The sequence below is a fragment of the Poecile atricapillus genome, chromosome 2, assembly GCF_030490865.1.
Source record: "Poecile atricapillus isolate bPoeAtr1 chromosome 2, bPoeAtr1.hap1, whole genome shotgun sequence".
Classification (NCBI taxonomy): domain Eukaryota; kingdom Metazoa; phylum Chordata; class Aves; order Passeriformes; family Paridae; genus Poecile; species Poecile atricapillus.
The window spans coordinates 69081700-69106275 of NC_081250.1; the positions used below are offsets into that span (position 1 = coordinate 69081700).

A 24576-nucleotide genomic window follows, 5' to 3' on the forward strand; every position below is an offset into this window, starting at 1 on the left:
ATCAACCCTTTGTTGAGCTGCACACACGTGGACTCTGTAAAATACAACTCAGATCTAATGGCAGGATCTCTGTTCATAGCTTCAAGTTCAATGGTGTTTGAGACCTGGAAGTGTTACTATTTTTTACCCTGAACCATGAACATTTGATGCCTTGGCCTTCTTTGATTAGACATGCATTTTCACCACGCAGCTGCAAACACTTTTTTTTTTCCTTCCTACTATTGCTCCCAGATAAAAACAAGAGTTTTTTCCTCAATACTAAACTCAATACTGGTCTTCACTGCCAGTTCACCTACAGCTGCCTGTACAGAGTTTCACACTAAGCCCCTTGTTTATATCAGTGCTGCAATTAAGCCCAGGCCAAGAAGAGAAGTCCCTCAGAGGGTAGCAGAAGTGCAAGGCTAAGAATTGATTTTCAACTTCTGCGATGTAGTCCATACACATCCTTTCAACCCTAGGAAAAAAAAAAACCTCCACCAGATCTCCTTAAACCAACCTTTTTTTGTGTGTGTATGTACAGGGTTTGTTCCTGGGTTTTGTTGTTTTTTATTTTGCTTTCAGCAGCCATTCTGGGGGCATTTTTCTCAAGTTGAATCCTGTTTCAAAATTGGCCAGTGAAAAATTTTAGCCATGCTGAAATCGTTTCCAGGGCTAAATTGGGAAACCTGAGGCAGCTGGGCAATCTTACAGCTGGCTGAACTGTGGATTGCAATAAAAGGCAGTGTGAATAAGGTATATTGAAGCTAAATTGGATTCCTGTGAAGGGCCATTTATTCTGAAGGGGGGCATGGGGGGAGGCATTAATGAACAGAAATTAAATTAGCTGAACCAGGCTTTTAAAAATATACTGAAAAATACCTGACCCGCTATGAACCTTTCAACAAAGCAGGAACTTTGGGCTAGCAGGACCAGCTCAGCTCAGCTTTATTTCCCTGCCAAAGGTACAGATGTCAGAGGATGTACAACTACTCCACCTGATAAGAAGCCAGGCTTATGGATGCATAGATGGGGCAGGTTTTACTTCTGTAACCTGAAGTCAGTGCAGGACAAAGTCACTGCTATGCGAAATCCAGTGTAAACCAATCTGCAGCTCAAATACAGAGGTCATTTCAGCTGCTGAAAATACTTAATTAACTAATCAGCAGATAGAGAAAATAAACATACCCTTTCATCCTTCTTGCCAATATTCTCTTCACTGAAATGCAAAGAAATTGTAGACTACCCTATTTTTGAGAGATTATTGATTAACTTTGTAAATATTAATATCATCATTAAATACTATAATATTTTACTTACATTCTGTACTCTAGTCTGGGACTTTTTGCAATGAAAGAAATGCTACAAGACTATTACAAAGTGGCTGATTTCAGAACTGGAATACTAAATTTCTTCAGGAGGATTTGGTTTATTTGTGTTTTTTTGTTTGTTTTGATTTAGTTTTTGGGGCAGAGGTATGTTGTTTGTTCGGTTATGTTCTGGGGTTTTTTTCCCCAGATTCTTATTGAATGAAATAGCAAAACTGCATATTCCTGAAAAGCTGGAGCTATTTCACTGATATAATTAAATCTGCCGTAAAAGCCACTTGACTTTCACACCTTGCCTTTGAATTTTAATCCACATTACATCTAACTTTTCTTTCTATTACAAGGGCTAGTACTGTTTTTGAAATCCTGCAAATTCGTACATGTACCTCCAGAATAGGAGTACTTGCAATTAGCTATAATAATGCCTACTGATGTGACACTTCACACCTTAGCTACCATTGCTAGTAAGCTCAGCTTTGTAACCCCCTCTGCAAGGTACCCAGATTGTGCCCACTTTGCAGACATGAAAATCAAAATGAAGACGGAACTATATCTTGCTCAGATATTTCTTACACCTGTTCTGCAGCACTCCCTTTGGTGGCCACAGCGTTTTTAAAGTAGAGAAAACTCTCCTGAAAAATATGCTCAGGGATCAGATGTTCTCAGTCACATTTTTTGAGGCAAATTTCCAGAGAAACCAGTACTTTTTTGCCATTTCTTGCACAAGTGTGAGAGCTTTTCAGGGTGGGGCAATGGTTTGCCAGTTTCTCCTCTCTTCTTGCCAAGAGGTGCCACCTTCCTCCTCCTCCCCACCCCCTTCCCCTTCCAACTGTGAATCATAATATTATGAACTTGATGATGGGAGAAATCAGATTTTCCATCACTCCACAGTAATCTTTACCTTGGTATTATTCATCATCCTCCCAACCCAAGTTCCAGCCACAGGATAGTCAGTTTCTACAAAGCTAGTCTCAACAGAGATACCTACAGTATATCTGGAAATTGAAACATAATTTAGGTGTCTGTTTAGTGACATCTTTCCTGGTACACTGGTTGAAAATTTGTTGGGGGCACAGGGACTGAATGAGTTGCAGGCATCACGAGCCATATCAGCAGCTCAGCAAACTCCCTGTGAGTTGGCATCACACCAGATATTAAAATGCCTTAAGTATTGAATGGATACTCTACAGATATTGTGGCAGGCTGTAATCTGGAACTGTAATTTAATCAAATAAATTGGGTCATATTATGCATGAAAAACACATTGCAGTTAAGAATGAGCAAAACTTAAAATATCTTAATTTTATTTTGTTTCTAAATGGAAATGTATCATTTGTACATTGAGTTATTGCTTGTGTTTTAACTGTGGGCAGGAAGGAAAAAAAAAAAAAAAGATTTCTTAGGGTCTCTGCAGACACTTATATTTGCTGCATTGATTGGCTCCTATGGTTGTTACCTCCCTCTAAGGTCTTCTAAACTTTACACCTCCCCCTGCCTCCAATTCAGTTTTGAAGTTTTCATAATTTCCTAGAAGAACAGAACATTCCAGACAGGCTTTTGTATATTTGAGGATCCCCTGACTGACACTCTTCTATACCTAGCTCTCAATGGAATATGTCTAGGAAGACACTACCAGCCATTTTTTCTTTGTGTTCTGAGGAGTACAGATCCCTGTCCTGAGATGAAAAGTATGCAGCTGAGAAGAAAACCTGTCCCCAGGACAGCTCTGTGTGATGCTCCAGATTTTGTGGCTACAGCATCCTAAGCAAACCCCTAGTCAGTTTAAATGCATCATAATGCACAAAGCCCAAAATGGACCCACTGCATGTTTCTTCCCTACAGGCTTTCCATGTAGATCATGTGCTGTGAGGGCTGTGGGACTCAAAGCTCAGCTGCAGGACTATATCAATTTGCACTGATAGCTTGAAGTAACTGCTACTGCAGTTTCCCCATGTTTGTGTGCTGTGAATTTCACATTTTCTTTCCCTGAGTAAAATCCATTTAAAAAAAAAAAGAATTCATAATAACTTGAGCCAAATACAATTTTTTTCCAAAAGTGGAACCTCTGTATGCAGGCCCATCAGTGTGTGCCATGCCCCAAAGAACAGCGCAGAAATGTTTGGTCTGACCTACCTTTCTGGTGTTTGGAAAGGATTGCACGGCTTTCCAGGATAGAATAGCTGACCCAGTAGGTTTTATCCAGTAAGGAGCCCAAATTTGGTGGCTTGTTGACTGAGTTAACTGCCAGATCTTCTGTGCCAATGGTAAATTAGCATTTCATTCCAACTACTTTCTATTGTTTTACAGAAAAATCCCAAAATTAATAAAAAAAACCAACTGCTACACAACAAGCATCTAGAGGGTCAACTTCCACAGCCCTGCAAACCAGACAGAAAAACTGCTGAACAAATCTCAGACACACAAAGGAGAGTTTGCTGGCATCACAGAGACATCTGAGCAGCATCACTGTCCTCCCCAGCTTCTGGAAGACACACAGTGCCCAGAGGGAGGGAAGGAGGGGGAAATAGTCCATACCTGATACCTGTATCCCCTGGCTACTGGAAATGAGCCCGGGGGCCTAAAGATACTTGGGAGTAGTGCAGACTGCAGCCAGCCTGAAAGCACCACTGCAAACAGAAAGATGCTGTTACCCCTTCCTTATGACACCATGGGGCAAATTCTGGGCACAGCCAAGGACCTTGATTGTACACTGAACACTAACTACATATGCTAACAACTTACATGTTGAAAAATTACATTACATGTTGCAAACAGAATATGAGCTCAGGCTAAATCCTGTGTAAAACTTTATACTGGGGCTCCAATATTGCTTGTCAAAAAGTGAGTGGTGTATTTTTTATCTTTTTTTTCCTATTTTCTCTGTTAGGTTAAAAATGCAAGAAAACATTTCCTGGAAATGGAAGTACCAAGGGAGTCCTAATTATACTGATATGAACAGGCAACACCATGTAAAATTTCTGAAACAAATTTAAAAAGCCAAGTTACTAAATTTAAACCAAGTTAGCAGATTTACTTGTATATTTTTCTAATCCCTGCATGTCTCATTATTTCACCCCTGATAATTTTCATCACTTCTCTGTTTTGAAAGGATTTTTTTTTAATATAAAATGCATTACAATCAAATGAAATGCATTGTCATGCATGCTTCTCTTTCTCCATCTGAGTTACTTCTCTAAACTGTTGCTAAATTTCTCTTAGTAAAAACATTGTTACAAGGAAGGGACTCCTCACCACCCACTCAGCTCCCAGAAGCCAAGGGAAAAAACTCAAAGATATTGTTTTTCTAATTTGACACTGATACTCTTTGGACCTAAAAAAATGTTCTAGGTGTAGCATGCATTTTAAATGGATTTATAAAGAATTAGCTCAAGCAATATCAAGAGTTAATTTCAAGCTTACACAAATTTTTTAAAACATGGCATATAGAATAAATAATTAACTACTTTTTTCACCCTTCCCAACTCTGACATTTAAAATGCTCTTCTTTTTAATCAAAGAAGTGTTCTAGGGCTGTGGAGTAACCTCATTTCTACAGCTTTTAACGCATATAGTACTTACTATGGAATTCTGATGTTAGAAATAAGAACAATCAACCAAAAGACCTCAGTCAACTTGATTTGAAGCAGGAACGTGATTTTTTTTTTCTTTCTTCCCTCCAGCTAATGATGAATTATTATATTAAAATATATATTCCAACTTCAAAGAAAAGCTAGTTGTTATAAAACGCAGGCATTCAGAATTAAGTTTGAAAAAATTTGACCTTTTGCACACAAAAACTAACACCTACATGAATGAAGTACTGTAGTAAGTGATGATATATGATGGATCATTTAAAATGTGTGTGTGGAACGATGCATATTTTTTAAGACAGGGGCAGATGGTGGTTACAGCACATCCAACATTTTCCAATTACTTTGTTTTTTCAAAATATACCCAGACCATAAAAATATTAGAAGAGTCCTTGAACTTTAATAGAAGAAGTACTTTTCAAACATAAAGAAACCTTTAAAATATATTTCAGTTCAAATTTATGTTCAAAAAACATAATCCATAATAATTCAGACAATCCCCTTCACTCTCTCTTACACACTTTAAGAGGTTGCAAGGGAAGAGAGAATAATGAGGGGTTAGACCCAGAGCTGTATCCCGACATGTTGGATAGAAATCTAACCCTGTCTTCTTAAATAGGACATAGGCACTGTAAACAAAAAGTTGCTCCACCCTGATCTGCTTTGAAGACAGGCCTAGTCAGACGCAGGATTTTGGTTTTGCCCAGACTCTAACAAAAATGTAAGATAATTGAGACTGAAGATAACATGAAATCTACTACCTCCACAAAGAGTTTAAAAGTAAAATGGGGAAAACAAATACAGCACTATTAACAGTTTTATATGACAAAATTAATATTTATTTCAGTATTTATCCAGTTAGATAAAACTCTAGGATGAGATTTCAACAAAATGCACAATGAGATGACAATGGAGCACATTTTCAAAACAAAAATCAAATAAGAAATATGCTGGAATCGGACCCCAGTGTGAAGTGAAACAAAAGTTCACGAATACAGCTCCTTTCCAAGTTAGGCCGTAAACCAGGAACACATGGAGAGAAGAAAAGGCTGTTTGTATTGTTCCAGGAAACTGGACCAAAGATTATTCCATAATTGCATTAAGCAAATACAGTATAATATTTTACACAGTGAAAAGTTCAGAGACACCATAGGCCAAGTGATTGACTGATCACATTACACTGAAGTCCTGTAAGCCATTAATTCCTTAATTACTACAGTTATAAACATTTGACACCAATACTATTGTGTCCAATGGCAAGGAAATGGGGAAATAATATCGTGAGACGTTCTCACTTCAAGTAAAATTTTTTTAATATGCACATTTTCAAGTTAAGGTCCCATCATGCGTATATTTAGGATGTCAATGACTTTATGAGTTGTACACAATAAAGTCTGAAGCAAAGATAAAAGATAGCCTTTAAACACTCTTACTGACCTGACAGAGCCGAGACACACACACATACACACACTGTGGTTTCAAGATGAATGTAAGTTACACCAAGCAATTTATATACTGTAGGTACTACTTACACCTTCCAAAAATCACATTATTACTACCCTTACTGGCAAAAAGAACTCCTCAGGCAATGCCTTCCTGTGGGTTTTCAAGTCAACAGGAATAGCTGGGCATAATGTCACCGAGACTCTGATAAGAGAATGAGGAGAATTTTTTTCTGCCTTCAGCCCTCCAAAATTCTTCCTCATTGGCTGTAGCAGAAGTCAATAATGCATCTCCCAAGAAGTTAGGCCTGCTACTATAGCTATCCTGATTTAAGTGAAGCAGACCTCTTGAGCAGATACAGCTTGATGTAAAGCTCCAATTGCTTTCAGAGTCCCACCATAAAGATAAAGTAGCTGCACAGTGTATACAACTTCCTTGTCTGTCTGTCTGTCTCACAGAGACACACCATCCAGGCTAAAAACCATTCAAACAGGACATGGAAAACTGTCCACCTGTAGGTTAATGGTTCTGCATCTCCCTCACTCTAGAGAGCTGTGCAACCATCATAAATTAGCATAATTCTACTGCTTTGAATGGGATTGACTTGCATCAACTGAATTGCCAGTTCTCAAAGGAAGGAAGAAAATATTTATTTCCAAAAGTGCTAAGGACAAACCCCCCAGCACCCCTGACAGCCAGGATGCACTCCTCGTGCTGTTCATCTGGGCTCAGCACTGGGAGATTCGACACTCAGCATTACCTCTCACACTAGAAAGCTGTGATCTTTTCTTCTGTACCGCTCATCTCTCTTAGGCTCTGAAAGTATGAAATAAAGAACATCCCTGGCTGCCTCCCAAAGGGGTCTCAGCCTTCCCAGCGGGAAGGACGGTGACTGTGATGAGAGGGCCTCCTTTACAGGGAGGGCAAAGATGAGGGAAAAGGGGGGATGGGATCTCAGAAGAATGGACAGAGATGGTAGGGACCACCCAGGAGATAAAGAAAACATGGGCTGAGGGGAAAGCTGGGGAAGCTCCTGAGCATGTACAGTAGCTAATTGTCAAATTTTAACCATTTAGCCTTTTAAATCTTTTTTTCCCCCCCTTCCTTTACACTCAGACAGAGCAAAGGCATAGTTCATGTTCAGAAGTAACAGCTTGCAAAGACATTTAAAACTAAAGCAGATTTTTAAATTTAGCAGAGCTTTCTCAGTGTTTTCTAATCCTGGCTCAAAGGCTGAACTTTGTTAAAATTTGTTACAAACAAGAATCTTAAGTAGTTCCCAGACTTTGATGGGCTTGCTAAATTTAAACCTACAGTGAAATTTTATAGGAAATTACAGACTAAAAATGATACAACCATGAGGAGAGACCATAGCAGATCTTCTTGTATTTATTTCTCTCTTGTAAAGCTCTCCAGGATGGGTATCACAAAACCTAGCTCCCAGTGCAAGCCCTAAGTTTCTCTTCTCTGGTGATCTCTGGTCCAGGCTTTCCCACATACAGTAATGCATTCCCAAACATGACTTTACAGCAGCCCCTGAGAGCAGAAGGGAACCGGAGCACCGGGGCCAGACCAGCAGCCTGAAAGCCAACCATTGTTCCCAGAGGCAAGCAGCCCTGCAAGGCACACTGACTCCCTGTCTCCAGAGAGAAAGCAGGCACAGGGCTTCTCTCCACTGCCCAATAGGCTGGGGCACAGAAACACTGTAATTTGGTGTTAATTGGGTCAACCCCCTACTTTAATTAAAATGAAACTCCAGACCTTTCCCGTTCTACCTCCAGTTATGTTTTATTATTGCTTTGTTAAACCAAATGTACTGCGGTGGTGGTTCCTTCACTTCCCTCACTGCACAAGTCCCTGCAAGAGGTTTCCCCTTCTCCCTTCTTGCTCTGACAGCATACTGTCAGGGCTCATTCTACCCCTGGGTCCAGGGGCTCCATTTTGATCCAGACCCAGACACCAAATCTTGCCTGAGCTGTGCTGTAGGCATACCTCAACCCCATCCTGTTCTCTGTTCATTCACTCTCTCTCGGATGAACTCCGGTCCCTTTCTGTTGCTCCTGGCTGGAACCCTGGATGAACTCCAGGCTTGATTTATCACCTTGCCTTGCCTGGGGCTGCTGCTGAGACCTTGTTACCTTCGGCCATCTCTGCCCATCCAGCTCAGATACTGCAGGACTGTGCCCTGGTTGTTGAGGCACTAGTCGTGCTGGTGTCAGCACACAGCCTGTCACCCTCATGGTGCAGTTCCATTCCTGCTGCTCCCTGAAACTAACAACCACTGCAGCTTGACAGGGACCTTATCCTCAGCGAACCACCAATTACAAATCACGGCATATTTACTCTTATAGAACCTGCAACCAGTGGCAGTAATTGCAGCAATAGCAGTGAGAACCATGAAGGGTCTGCCATCTAGAACAGGTATGGTAAGCACACCATCTGGGAGCATGGAAGAGACTAGAATTACAATGGAACTATTGCTGGAAGCAGGGTATGAGGAGGACAGTGTGGGTGAAGTCTGACAAACCATGTGGACTGCATGTGAAAATCAAGACCACCAAAAACACCAAGGGGCTGCAGCAAAGTCTTGGGAAATGAGCAGGGAGACTGAAGGTGTCTCAAATGATGCTGAGGGCTCCTTTAGAGACAGGACCATGCATGAGGCAGTGTAGCATAATCTGTCCTCTGGTGACCTGTGGAGGAGTGTGTACCCACCCAGCATTGCAAGTTTTTCTGAGGTGCAATGACTCAGCAGAGGAAAGTATCAGGTTCAGTAGGTTTTTCCTGGCTGCACAGGAGGAGGGATTGCTGGAGAGTAAAACCTATTACTTGCTATGTCTCACAGCCAAGGCTTGCCATGGTTCTGCTTTGCCAAAGTGTCATGAACACATGTCCACCATGTCCAGAAAGGATGAGCCACAGAGGCAGCAGGACTGGGAAGTCTGACACCAAACTTCCCTCAAGCTCTGGCTTTCATCAGACCTTCATGAGACCTTAACAAGGAACTGATATACTCTTGGCTCAATTCTGCAGAAATAAGACATTAATCTACGCCTCTTGTCCAGCTCCTTATCTCCTGCTTTTCTGCCTGTTTTGCAAGGTGACACTCATTTAATCTGGGCAGAGGCGAGACTAGAAAAGATGTCATGCCTCTAAGAAGATATATAAGTAAATGAATACACAAATCTATCACACACAGGTGCACAGAAACATCCCATACCTAGGAATATCCAGGGCATCAAAACTGACTGCTGCAGAAACTGTGACTCACTACATCAGACTGAAGAGCAGAGGGCAGTGCTGCTTGGCAGATCTCTCCTGCCATCCCAGAACCACTCACCCAGGTCTGTGAAAATTTAACACTGCATCTCATCATAGTATGTGCTCCTTACTTACATGCAGCAAATTCAAAGAAAATGAAACCAATTATGGCATTAAATGTTGGACTAATCTTATTCAGGAAATCATTTAATTCAATACAAACAATGAGGTACTATTATTTTAATTTTTTTCCCCCAGGAAATTGTATTTCTATGCCTGCAAAAGAGAGTGAGAATAACCACATATTCTGTCCCACAACTGCAACACTCCTTAAGTGCCTGTCTTTTTTAAAACTGGTCATTCCATGCACACTGTTAAATTAAATCACTGTACCTCTCAAACCAAAATTGGAATTTTGCAGAGGCCATAATGCAAGCAGCATGTACATTAAGTGTATTTTATATATTTATATTTAAATATACTGAATTTAGAAACATGAATATTTCCATATCTGTCACTATCAGAGCCACAGGAATCTTCAGCTAAACTATTTTAGTAAAGATGAGTTTCAGGAATTTTATGTAAAACAGGCACTGAGCAGGCCATATATACACAAATACACACACACGCATATATTTATACATATATAAAAATATACATATAAATATATATATATTTGACCATAAAAAGTTCAAAAGTTCACTCACTGTGTTAGTTTTATCCCACTACCGATTAATGCTGAACATTTTAACTACTATTTTCTTTGAGGCTGTTAGAGATCTACACATGCAGGCTTTGTATTTTGTCCAGAGGTGCTCTAGCATAGAGGTTGTCTTGTTTTCTGCCAGCATAGATGCTATAAAATCATGCTTGATTCAGTTTACTCCTTTCCTCCCCTCCCCTCCCTTTTCCCCTTTTCCTCAGCCTTATCCTCCTCCATGTTCTTGGGTGGGCAGATTCATGGGGAGACTTGGTTTTTAGAATAGCCACCACCAGGCAGTTTGTTACTCTCCTGAAGCACATCTGGGCTTTATATCAGGCCTTTAATTAATCCTCAGTGAAAGCCAAGCTATGACATTTTGACTGGGCAGGCTCCAGTTTTGGACAGGTCTTGATTTATTGCGACTGAGTCTCAACCTACTTTGATTTATTTCAGCTTTGGGGAGGAGGGCAAGAACTGAACAGAAAAAGCACTGTTGGATGCAGAACATGTGATGCACGTAAAGGACCTCCAGAGAACTGTGGACCAAATGACAAACAGCTCAGACAATTTACAATAAAAATGAAATAAAATAAGCACAACTGATGAAAAGATTTCGGTGAAAGAAATCACTTAAAGCAACAACTACCACTATCAAAATGAGCAACAACAAATATTAAAAGACTTAGTGAACTAGGATCAAATGATTTGGCAGAACGTGCCAACCAAAGGAAGCTCGTGCCTTATCTCTAAGTAAACAATAAATCCCTGGTCACTCATTAGTGTTAATCACACCTCTCATCTGCATTCAGCTAAATACAGAGAGGCAGGACCACTGCTTTCCTGATGAATCCCTTCCAAAGAAAAGGATGTTCTGCTATTGTCTGCCAGCTTGCCTTGGGTGGATGTCCTTTTGCAGGTCTCCCTCTCAAACCATACTGTGCACGACATGAAACGTGCCAAGTCTTCTGGACAGCAGGAACAAAGGCAGCCAGAGCCAAACTCTTCATCTAAATAAAGCAACAAACATCACAGTAATAGGAGCCACTGAATAACAAATCCAATCTGCTCAAGGTATAAATCTTTCTTGTTTCTGTGGGTAAGCCTGCTCTCTTAGGCCCTTTTCTTGTTCTGTTTTAATTCAAATTCTGTTGAACAGACAACTTGGCAAGTTTTTTCTGAATATTATTGTAGCTACTTCCAATTAATTCCTGCTGTGTGTACATTGCAAAGGAACTCAGTATCTTGAAAAGCTTAATGGAAACAAGTAGTTTTATTGTTTTCCTTTAAGTATTTTTGTTAAAAATTCAAATAGCCTTACGTATACCCCCTCTTGCATTTTTCTTCTCAGCAACTGAAATTCAGTCTTTCTTGTGTTTTTTCTCCTCTAACTACGGGGATTTATAGCTCTATCAAAAGAGAAGAAAAAAATGCAGTTCCAGAAACAGAAAAGCAAAAAAATTGTAGTGTAAAAAAACCTGGTATTTTTATTTGCAGACACATATCAGGCTTTGGTGCTCAACGAACATCTAGAAGAAAAGGATGTTTTTGTGAAAGACTGGGTACCAGCTGCTATTAAAATTTCAGAAACACCTCAGATGCTACCTCAACAATCCCCACACACAGCCTTGGAGGACAAGTCTTTGCACTGCTGTTACTCCCTGTAACACAGGACAGAAGGAGCAGCAATGCACGCACACACATTCAGGCTTGTTCCGGGGCATCTGTGCTGCTGCAAAGCAGAAAAGGACACAAATTGGTATGAAAATATATGCATCGTCCTTAAAAATATTACAATCAAGGGACTGAAGACATTAATAAAAAGGCATCTAATCAGGTGTTAATTTTTAGGTTTCAGGGTGAAATCTGGAAGAAAGTTCTACTGTACATGGCTGATCTGATGCCTCTGTAAGCTAAGGCCACAGTCCAGCTGTGTGCTCTGCCACCATGCAGGTAAGCAGTAGGACTCAAAGTTTAAGATCTCTTGGGTCTTCTGCTAATTAGAAACAACTGCATGTGTTCTCAATGTAATCTGCATCACTAGTGACTAGTTTTATCATCTGTAAAAAGATTATTTTAGCAGCAGTAGGGTGACAGACCTATTTGTGCTGGGTGGTTACACAGGGAACCCACATTTGCTGTCTTCTTCCCTAACCAAGTGGGCAGGCTGATCTGGCTCTGTGTGTCCAATACAAAATTACTAATTCTGTTGAAATGCAGAACATTCTTAAGGCAGTAAATGGGATCCTGCCTCTTTTAGTTTCAAGAGTAGAAGAGTATATTTGTTAAGGACAATTCTCAAGTCAAACTTGTCTACTGAGCACATCCTTCCCTCATCGCTGTTCACTCTGTAGGAAAACAAATCATCAACATCCAATGCATATGCTTGCTACTTTCTATGCATGTTTTTTCGACCCAATCAGGATAAAGAATTTCAGCCTCCTTTCATGGGCAGAATTAAGCACCATGGCAGCTGGTGGCTCACTTTGGCCTGAGAACAGGTGATGAGAGCACAACATTCCCCCAAAACCTGGGGACTTATTCTCCATCTTGTATTGCTCTCACATTCCCCCCAACACAAGGATGCAGTGTTATTTCCATCTGCTTTGGTACCCTGAGTATAAATTTGCTTTTTTCTGCCAGACAGTGCTCCTTTTAGCTGCTGGAGAGTTAGTCCTGGGTGGGGACTCCAGATCTTAGTTTTCATCCTGAGCATCACCTGTTTTTCCTTGCTTAAAGGCAGTTTAATTTTCCAGGTTTTGCCTGCCTTCATGAAAAGTGTGTGTGATTTTTCCTTCTAAGAAAGTGTAGTAACAATGCAAGCTCCAGCAGTACTTTCTAAAACCAACACAGAGTTTGCAATAACAAGTTGAACTGTTTTACTTAAAGAGACTTTATATGAAGCAGTATCCTAGCAAAAGTCCGTATCTAAGCAAAAAGGATCACTTTAAGATACTTCTAATAAAACTATCAGCTTGGTTAGGTGTCAACTGTTTTGCAAGCAGCTCCAGAACAAGAACAACTATCCAAGACATTTTTAAGATAATTATTTCAGAATTTGGATTTTTTTTTTCCTGACTTGAAATATTTATGACACTTTGTATTTAAATGATCAGGCTGCTACAAATCAGAGCAACAAATTGCCTATCATCAACATGCAATTTCATGACACAATTTGTTCCAAAACCTCACTTGAATAAATTAAGCCTAGGGAACTGATTCTTGTTTCTCTTGACTTTAGTGTATTCTAAAAGTAAATGTAAAATATTGCATGATTCTGCTATTATTAAACAGTATTTTATGTAATCACTCCAAAATTATTGTGGTAAGAATGATGATTAATTTACTTTCAGTTGTGGCAGACTTTTTATTTGAACTTCTTTCGCAAGTTATACTTTTACACATGTGCCTGTTGTTTTTACACGGCCTTTCTTTAGATGTGACCTTAGGAACATCAGCAACAAAAAGGCCTTCTTTAAGGAAAGTCTAATTTACTTAATTACAAGGAGCAGGCAGTTGTGCACCAATTCCATAATTCTGTCAAACTTGTGACTGAAAACTGGCAATGGGAAGGTCAGGTGAAAACTCTTTATTATGCTTCCTGGTTTTATTGGTAATGCGTTAAATGGCATTTTAATGTCTCCTGAGGTTGTTTTTAGAGCCAAATTGTGGCTGTCCTGTCACAGGTGTACTGTGTAACTCTGGGCAGGCACAGAGCCTCTTTCTCTTCTGCTGGCCTCCTTGTGCACAGATGTAAGACACAGTGAATGAAGTCCCACCAAAGTCAATAATCATATTATCATTAGAAGATTTCGCTCCAAATCAGTTCCTGCAGTTGGTTTTCAGCAATGTCACTCCACAGGTTTTCCAAGGGGGCAGTGAGGGAAAACAGAGCCCTACAGTCCTCTTGTAGCCTGAGCATTTCACACATATCCTTACCCTTTATGGCTACCTGGATAAATAAAACATTTTTTAAAACAGCTCACATGTATTTTTAAGATGCCATTAAAATGCCATACATAAAGTGTTACATTAAGTGTGCTCAGACCATAAGAACTTGCACAAGCTACTAACCAACACCAGTTCTAAATTGTTACTACCTGCTCTCAAAATACTTTAAAAGTAAAAAAAAAAATTATATATAAAAATAAAGGTTATCCTACAGAAAGGTCCATGGAAGGGAAGCTCCTTGGTGCTGCATCTTGGCATTCCCAGAAAACAGAGCACAGCAGAGCCCTGCTCTATGGCAGGCTCCTCCTTGCAACCCAGTATCACTTCTGCTACCAGAACTATCAACTCAAGAAAGACACGTTCCAGCAGTGTATACCATGGATAGGGCATGTGGGTCACAAGGTGTTATGGGCTGAAAGAAAACATCAAATTAACATAAACATGGAATATTCACATATCGGAGCAGTGGGGAAGACCATTCTATCTCATGCTTCTTGATACCTTTCCAATATTCCAAGATCTGCTTGTGATCTGGCAGCTTTAAACCTGCAGTGTTTTTAGTATGTATCTGCCTTGGATATCAGTAATAATACCGGCAGTAAAATGAAAAGGCTAAACAAAATATTTTCCCCTTTAAAATGAACATGATATATTAAAAACCTTATGCTTGTTGAATTTAAAACACCTCAGACGAAGAGAGAAATTCCCACCAGACATGGAAAAGTAATGTTGGTCTGGAAATAAATGCAGCATAATAAATTAATAGGAAGGGGGAAATGTGCCTGTACTGCATAAGAAATATACTGCATTAGCAAAACAAAGCATTACTTTTTCTTGTAAAATAAAGCACAGTGCAGCAAGATCATATGATTTGTACCAACTTTTCATTGTGTCAAAAGCAACATGTGTGCCTTGTATTAGACCATTAGGGCTGTCTTGATAAACTATTACTGTGTAGAGTAACATCTCACTTGATAGAGGTTAAGGCAGACGTAGGAGTTCATGCCCTACTAATGCAATTTACTCCTCCTTAAAGAAATCTGTAAAGTGCACTTGAAAGAAGGAAAACCACTTGAAATAAAAAAAAAAAATAAAATCCCACACATTTGCAGACCAAGAAATCACAATGCACAGCTTGCACTAAAAAATATCAACTTCTGAAGTGTACAGAGCTTGTTATTAGGAGTAAAGCTAAAGAGTAAGCAAACGTGCTTGGACTTCATTCAATTCTACAAAAAAATTCCAGTAAGTCGTCCTTGCAGAGAGGCAACATTTCATATGACTAGTTACAGATCCCCTAATTTTCTTCCTCAAATCCAAGACCAGAGATCCTTTTAATCCCATTGTCAAACGGAAAATTCAGAAGCACCGCTGAAATCCTTATTCCACTAGAAGCAATGGAATGGCTGCCGAGGCTGCTCGCAGCGGGAGCTGAGCTGTGGCTCTGCAGGGTGTGTGAGGAAGGAAAACTGCTTGGCTCCCTTGCTCCCGTCAGCCTCCACCCTCCTTCAGAGCAGGAAGCGCTGGGAAGGTTTGGAGGAACCACCATGCCAGGGCCCTGCTTTGACTTTATTCTCCTCTGATGGCTGCAGGCAGATCCATCCCAGTCACACTGCCAAGCTGACTGGGAAGAGGGGACAAGAAAACACCAGTGTCGCTCATCTGCCTTGCAAATGCACTGGTTGTCTCTCCTGAGGAAACATGCTATGCTCTCACTGCAGAAATCATGTGGATTTTGAGAGGAAGAGAGAAAGAAATCAAGCACAAGACAGCAACAAACTTTCTTCACATCCTTAACCTGGTAACCAAGTCAGCCATCTCCAGGGAAAGCTTAAAATGAGCCAAAGAAGGGCAACTGGAAAGGTCAGCTGCTCTATCTTTGGATCATTAATGTTAGTTGTTAGGTCAAGGCTTCATCCAAAAACACCTACAGCTAAAATTCAAGTATTTCTGCTATAACTAAAAGTGGCATATGAAGTGCACCCTGTGGGTTTGCGGAATGTTTCCTATTAAAAAAAAAACAAAAGGTGTTTTTTTTCTATACCCAGATCAGGAAAGAACAGTCACTCTGCTGATAACCAATCTTAATAATGCACAGAATATTAACAGCTAGAGTACAATAAAAGTGAACCCTGACATTTTAATTTATCTGAAATATTTCTTCTTTCAGTGAAATGACCTGAAGTTGGAGGACAAAAAACTTTGGTTCTGGGAATGCACTGCCTATGATGTTTTACTGGCTTGATTTCAAATGAAAACAATTATTGTATAGTGAGGATGTTACCACACAGACATAACAACATTAACTATTTTTAACTTCCAGTGTAAATTGAACCATTATAGGGTTTAAAAAATGTCGTCATTAAACTTTAATGATCTGTTTTAAGGGATTTTTTTCCCCCTTATTAAAATTCAAACCAACTATACTATAGAGCCTTTTCAGACTGTGGTATACTATTCTAAGCTACAAATAAATCTGTAAATCATAGATTAGTTAATAAAGAGAAACTATCTGGGTTATTACAGGTGGGGCTGGTAGCAGTACCTGTTATTTATGTTGCCTAACGTTTACCAATAAAGATGCTGCTTACCATTCTTTAAAATGTTGCCAAATACCAACTGACTGAAAAAAAATTCTGAGCTCAAAAGTGAGCACACCTGTTGGCTTTTTTTCTTCATTTCCCCTCCCCCCCCTCTCCATCATGGGGAAAAGAATAAAGAAAGGAAGGAAAAATGTCAATTGAAGTGATTCAGCTAATTAAAAAATACATTTCATTTGTATTAAACTTCAATGTTTTTTTTCCATAAACTAGGGTTTTTCTTGTTTTAGAGTAAGTATTTGAAATTTTGCATGCAGAAGCCTAGAGAGTGTTACGAGAATATTTCCTTCACATTTGCCTTAAATTTGCCCAATTCATAAACTTTAGGTGGACTACAATAGAAAAAACAAGGTAAAGTCCTGATTTACAAGCACTGAAGAGTGTCTTGTGAGACCTTGCTGTTAAATTTTGTGAAGATTCACTCTATGGTGAACATGCTCCATCCTGTGATGGGGCAGTGGTTTCCCTCCAGGCACAGCTGCAGCCCTGAGCAGGCTGGCTGGTGCACTCACTCCTAGGTCCAGGCAATCCCATCTCCCTCATGAGATTCGTCTCTTTCCCACAGCCTCATCTGGAGTTATCCCAGGGTAAAATTGCCACAAGTCTGACTGGAAGGTTGAACAGACTTTTAAAAGTCTGGCTTGTTTTCAACCTGGTGCTACATTGCCACTAACTAATGAGTAGACCTTGTCCTGCAGCATGCACCGAGGTGGACTGCACAGATGGTGCATTACCTCGATTATGATATTATCTCTCTGCTGACATCTGTATGCCTTCTACAGGCCTTAGAACAAGTGAAAGGATAGCTACTAAATATGGACCCTGTCATAATTTTATCTGGGTTTTCACACGCTGACAGAGCAGAAAACTAAAATCATAGGAACCCTGCACACATTTACAGTTATTTATGCAAAGCGCCTTATTTTGGTATTCTCAAGAGGAACAGGCTGCAAAAGCAGAATTTGTCAGGGTGTCTATTGTAATTGTGCTATTTGATGGAAGAGATACTTCATTCAAGCCACAATAGCAAAAATAGGTCAGTGTCGGAAATCTGACAACAATACATAATTTATCAATTTGGAAACCTTATACTTGAAAGAAGCCTTAGTCTAACCTTTCCATCACTCCAATTGAATTGTAAGACCACCACTGTAACAAGACCACTTAGAAAACCACCGGGGTGGCCTTGATAATAATACATGTATCATTGTTGAGGCACAGGAAACTAAACCAGATGGTTTTGCTGAGGAAAGCACTTTTTTTCTGGCTTTGTAAAGCCTAAAACGCTAATAGGTCAAACATGAAAGTGCTGAAAAAGAAAGTTAAAGGAAAATCTTTGTAAATAAGAAAAAAAATTATTTACATATGTGTTTCCCTCACAGAAAATATGTCTGCAAGAAAATAAAAAGAGAAAAAATGATGCTACAGTTCTGAAATCAGGATAGTTTTCTGAAAAGTTTAACAACAACATTTACAGTTGGACTTACGGTCCACCATGCTTGAAATCAATGCCATATGATGGTACAAGACAGAACACCTACATATTGTAATTAAGAACTTTTTCTTGCCTCATTTTTATGTTTTAACTATGGAGACCATTCATGTCTATTGCAACAAACTACTTACTTTCTTGTACGAGCTCTTATTATCAATCATCTCCAACTTAAAGAAAAAGCAGGACATAAATGAAGCTCTCAAACTACATGCAATTGAAATGCATTTCCACAAAAATCATCCATGCACAGAAACATACATTCATTCACATGCACACATTTCTACAGGCTGTGCACATATGTGCATGCACACACGAATAAAAGATGCTCAGATTTTCTAATTTATGCTGTAGTTATTTAGAAACATATTATTTGCAGACTTCAGCATTTCAAAAACCACGAAGGACTTGGTTTGGGTTTGTTTTTCTTTATTGTAGACATCATCCACATGAGTAAAATTAAGATGATAGTGTGCTGCTCTGCTGAGAATTGCAACTATTTCTAATAGTAAAGAAGTCTAATCTGAATTACATGCACTGAAAAAATGCATTATACGGTCTTTTAGTGTGCAGTCTTATTTACCAAAATGTAAGCCTTTATTTAGCATTAAAAAAGAAAACTTTCACTATCATTGTTAGTGAACAACGTTCACTAAAACATGTTGTCTCTTCATAAGGAAAGCTCTGCCCATATTTTTAAAATCTGAAAGAATATGTTTGAGAATTATATCTACATTATGTTGGCACCAAATCATGTTGTAATGAAAAGAAAACATAATTATTTAAATTTCAACTTTTTCTCTGCTTCAGTGGGACAATGGAGAAGAAATGTACACTGAGGAGAGCTTCACTATATGCTTATAATTTGTGGCAGTTCATTTTGGCACTGCACATATATAGCCTGGGGGAAAATGTTTGGTCTTCAGTCCCACTCTGAAGTTTATAACTAAAATCAGAGAAATAAGAGAGTGGTTTCTGAAGCCTGAAATCAAGTCGGTGCCCTATAGAGCTGAGGGAGCCTGGTGGAGCCTGCCCAGACAGCAATAAAGAGAGAGGAATTACATCACTGTGTTACAGAATTGTATTTTGATTCTGTATGAGAGGTGTGGTGGGGAGACACCTGTTTGGTGGCCAATGACACCATCTACCTCTTCATATCAAGACAAGCTCTTTTGTAGGGCTGAAATACTTCAGTTGAGGTGCAACATGTACAAGTAATTTACTAAAATAATGATGCCATGAATTGACCTCAGAAATCCACTTATCTATGTCTTTTCCCTGTAGACTCAATCAGAGGGAAGACAATCATTACTTCTGGGATCTGCTCCTCCAGCACTCTTTTATGTCACGAAGAAATGCCTGCATTGCAGTGCCAGTGCCTGTGGGCCAGTTCTGGGTGAACTTCACATCTTTGCTTTGAAACCAGCTGAGACTGTGCTGTGACCATTTATGCTGGCTGTATTGTATCTTGAGAACTGGATCATTATTTGGGTGGATGATTGAACGTATTACTGTGGTCAAACGTCACTTTCTTGACCCTGAACGCCTATCTCCACAAGTCCTAAACATTTTACATGAGGAAATAAAAAAATATTCTGCCCTTGGCAAGAGCATACTTCCTGTGAGGAGATGTTGCTTTCTCAAAATCATTTTGGCATGAGACTTAGTTCTATATTGAAGATTTTCAAACTATTAGAAAGAATCAAGGATGGAATGTTCATTGTCTCACTGTGTTTGATACACATGCTTCTAGAAAAGGTACTGCTTCAGCAAGTACCTGTCAAGAGTGTTATGAATGCTCAGTAGTTGTTCCAAAGGAGCACAGTCTATCAAACTTTTCTCCTAAAGGTTCTTACAAGTCATGATGCTCTCACAGTTACTTCACTTAGATGGAAGCAGTTTAGTGTATAATCACCTCAACTGGAGCAGATTTGATTTAATTTGAAGATCAGTTTTGGTTTAATAGAGCCTTTAGTTATGCCACCTCAGACAAGCTGATGGAAAGAAAAAGTTCTGTGTATTTGGAAATACACAAAATACACTTCACCTGGATGGCTATACACTTATACTGAAACAAGCCCATCACTGAGAGTTTAAAATTATTTCTTCACTTTTATTAGAAGACACTGACTTTAAACATAAAAACTAAGCAGTAAGAAAGGAAAAGCATTTTTCACTTCGGTCCATACAAAAAGGGTAATCTGCATTTAGAAACACGCTTTAAGTTCACAGGCCAGTCTCATAACTGTATGAGGTATTGATAGTTAAACAGACAGATACAATTGAGTTTCCTTTTATAACCAACAGTCCTTAACAAAGGAAGACTCTCACAAACAAGAATTCAGCTGGGGTGGTGAAAGGATTACTCAGAAAAAGCTTCAAGGCTTAGCAGACTAAGGTAAAATGTAGCTCAAAAGACAACACATCCTTGAGCTACAAGAAAATAAGAAAACAAAAGTAAAAATGCCTTGGCCAATACTCTTGCTGGCTGGCTCCTTTTCTTATGCACAGGAGTAAAGTAAAATTCTAAATAATTCTGTCTGGCAAGAGTTTTTATATTTAAACATACACACAAACGTACAAGAAGGGATTTCCCACAACAGCAGTGGTAGCAGCTGTTTCCAAGGGTCAGTTTCTGCCTGTTAGAATAGTAAGTAGAAAAATCATGAATAAAAGACCAGGTGATGCTGACTAGAGATTTAAACAAAGATTAGATTTTACCATCTAAATTTCAACATGTGCAAAATTGTCTAAGACAATAAAAATGACAGTGTATTTTCTTGTGTTTCTACTTAATTAGTACTGGTGTTGATTCATACGTTGATCTGTGATTAATGTATGAATCAGCACCAGTACCAATTAAAAAGAAAGTAAGATTGAAATTCTCTCTTTAAGCAGTTTCACAGTTTCTTAATATGCTTGGTTGGCCTTTACAATAACTTACTATATTACTTATTTATAAACAGTTTTCTTTTGCTTTGATTGTTTTCTTTTACATTATTTAAATATAAATTAATGGAAGCCAATTCCCATGCATTCTAAATATCAAATGCACCCTGATTTCACCACGAATGTAGGCACATACCTAATTTTAAACTTTTGACTAGACATGTAATTAATTGAATTGGAGCCAATTATGACCCAATTATGAGTCCTCTGTAATTATTGTTTGACGTACTACTGGCTTTCTATTGAAGGCAAGAGAAAATATTTCTGATCTCTATAAATACCTAAAGACTATTAAAACTGTTGCCTCTGACTCATTCTTTTAGCTTTATAAGATCAAGATTGAGGGGCTTTTTCACAGCTTTAATCAGTGCAGTATTTCTGCTGTTTGCACAACACTGAGGCATGGGCAGTGCAATTGCAGAAGGCAACCTGAGCATTAGCAGGTGACAAAGAGGAAACTGAAGGAAAGGCAGAAAAGGCCTCAGCTGTTTAATGGAGGCTGGTGTGTCTGGCTGGCCAAAAAGGCCAATGGACTGTACCAGCCATAGTGTGGCCAGCAGGGTGATTCTTCCCCTGTACTCAGCACTGTACTCAGTACTCTTAAGGCTTGCTACTAAGACTGTGCTAATAATCCAAAATACCCAGCAGATAGTCTGCAACAAATAAAGGGTATGTTATCCTCACAAAGCAAAATAGTACACAAAAGATTCCTATGTCAATAGCACTTATATATTACTTTCCCTCTTCCAACTCAGTGGCAACGATCATCATGTCTCATACAATCTCATGAGACTTGTGCTGGATCACAGCAGAGTAAATAATGGAGTAAGGAAGAGCAGGAGGCCGCAACATTTTCTGCCAATATGTTAAGAGTTACTAATTTTAGGTTAAAATTTGTAATCCCACACCAAAAAATTTCAATTCCTACTTATATCTGTTCTGTTCTCTTCAAACACTGGATGAAATCCTTTCTTTCCAGTGAGTTGGACTTCCCGGTTTTCCTTCACCAGCACAATGCTGCTGTACCCTGCTCCTGCAGGTGGCAGTTCAAGTGCCAGGTCAAAATCTTAATCAAATACATTTTCCAACTATTCTTCACTGATATGAACCCATGTTTAAACCTCAAACTTCTGAATTATCTGCTACTAAAGCTACTCTCAGCCTATCCTTCGAAGGGCACCTACATGCTTCAGTGCAGGCACACGCTTCCATTCTTTACTGCATACAAAGGAGTTTGCCCAAAATCCCAGTGGCAGTCAAATTAACTTGTACAATCAAAGCTCCAGAGTCAGGAATTCTGCTTGTGCTTTGTAACCATCAGACATTCTCAAGTCCAATGCACACAGGATACTGTCTATCCATGAAGTCAATGGGAATCTGCTCATTAACGTCCATGAGATCAGGAATTGACCCATAATATTTCATAAAACAACAAAAAGGAATGTATTTATGGTTTTATTATTATCCCTAATAAGGAAATAAGAAGAAAGAAAACACAGTACATGGTTTAGTCTATATGCACATGTGTTACTTGTATTAATATCAATGGGATTTAAAGCTACATATGGAGAGGATAAGATATATCCCTATGTGTTCAGCCATATGCTTAAGGAAGCTCCCAAAATGCTTGTAAATATGATCGTGCTTTCTACCATATTATGTATTTATTTGAACAACGTTAAATCTCTAAGCCCTACTTTCCAGTCCATTAAAGCCTCAAATAATAGTTTATTTCCACCTTAAAGTTACCCTGTTTTTTGGCCATTAGAAAGCTGCCTGTAACCACATTTCCACCATACTCAGGGAATTAGAGAATTGGTAATAACTCTCCCATCATCTGAAGAGGTACCTCTCTGGGATGAGAAATACTCAAGATGAACTATATTTTAGTGAGGAATTCTTTCCAGAAGATTTTGGGACAGGCCCAAGATGTGTAGCTGAAAAGCCTGGAATGCTACTTGCACAAAAACCATGTGTTTGTGCCATAGACCTCAGACAACTACATTCCTTCTGGAGCCCTAAGGCCTTGAAAGCTAGTCATCCTTCTAGATAGACGTGTTGGTTTTTAAGGGTTGAATGATAGCCTCAATAGGCTGAGGGAGCTGGGCCTGTTCAGCCTCCAGAAGAGAAGAATGCCATCAGTGTCTGTCAGTATCTAATGGCACTGTCAAGAGGACAGATCCAGGCTCTTGGTGGTGCCAAGCAACAGGACAAGAGGCAACAAGAAGCAACAGACACACAGGAAGTTCCACCTGGATATGAGGAAAAACTTCTTTACTGTGCGAGTGACTGAGCACTGCGACAGATTGCCCAGAGAGATTGTGGAGTTGCCCTCACTGGAGATATGAAAGAACTGTGTGGACACAATTCTGTTCAATGGTCTCTAGGGTGATTCTGCCTGAGCAGGAAGGTTTGACTAGATGAGCCACTGTGGTACCATCCAACCTGACCCATCCTGTGATACTGTCCTGAACTTCTGAAAATTAAATTCTGTCCCATTCTGTGTCTTGAACACAGGACAAGGGTCTAACCCAAAAGGCACAAGTTATTTAAGATTTCCCTTAGGGCAGAAGACTTCAGGATTCATTCCATGATTTATGACCTAGTGCAGTTTCTGTTGGAATGAGATAGCTTTATGAAATATCCAATTCCTGTTAACAAATCATATTCATTATGTTCATGCAACTGATCATTTTATTTGACTCATCTTTTACTTCCTTTCAGTAGAAACTTGGTAACTGATTTTATGATCACTCATGACCGTAGTTTTATGCATTAAAAAGATGACTGGGATGGTTTACTGGTTTAACTGCTTCAACCAATGTTGTAGCCACAAGCATAAAGCCATAGTCATAGAGGCACAATCATTACACTCATGGTGCCCTTAGCATTTCACATGCAAATGCAGTACAGAACCAAAGACAACTTAATTTATAGATGCTTGATGTAATCCTTTTGATACCAAGGCAATATGGCTGTTTATCTTTTTCAGTGTTATCTAGGACATCAGTTTAGAGAGGTATTACAATTTTGATTTCTTGCTCCTTTTGATGGTAAAGAAGATTTGAGAGCTCAACTTTTACTCTAAAGTCTCAATTTATGATAAAAATCAGACTTTTGCCTACTGAGATACTTTTTACTTTGTAACACAGAAAACCAAAACAAACAGTCGTCATCTTTTTAAACTACATCAATGAATGGTGAAGTCAAATCCGGTTTCCCAGCAAGGAATTATTAAAAGACAGAAATAGTCCAATGACCACAGGAAATCTTTAAGCACCAAAAT

The 24576-nt window shown here is 39.2% G+C and overlaps 1 protein-coding gene across 2 annotated transcripts in view; it reads right to left on the reverse strand.

The window, feature by feature from the left end:
• GMDS (GDP-mannose 4,6-dehydratase) overlaps positions 1-24576 on the reverse strand; it is a 410516-nt gene that overhangs the window by 200013 nt on the left and 185927 nt on the right. The window lies entirely within an intron of this gene.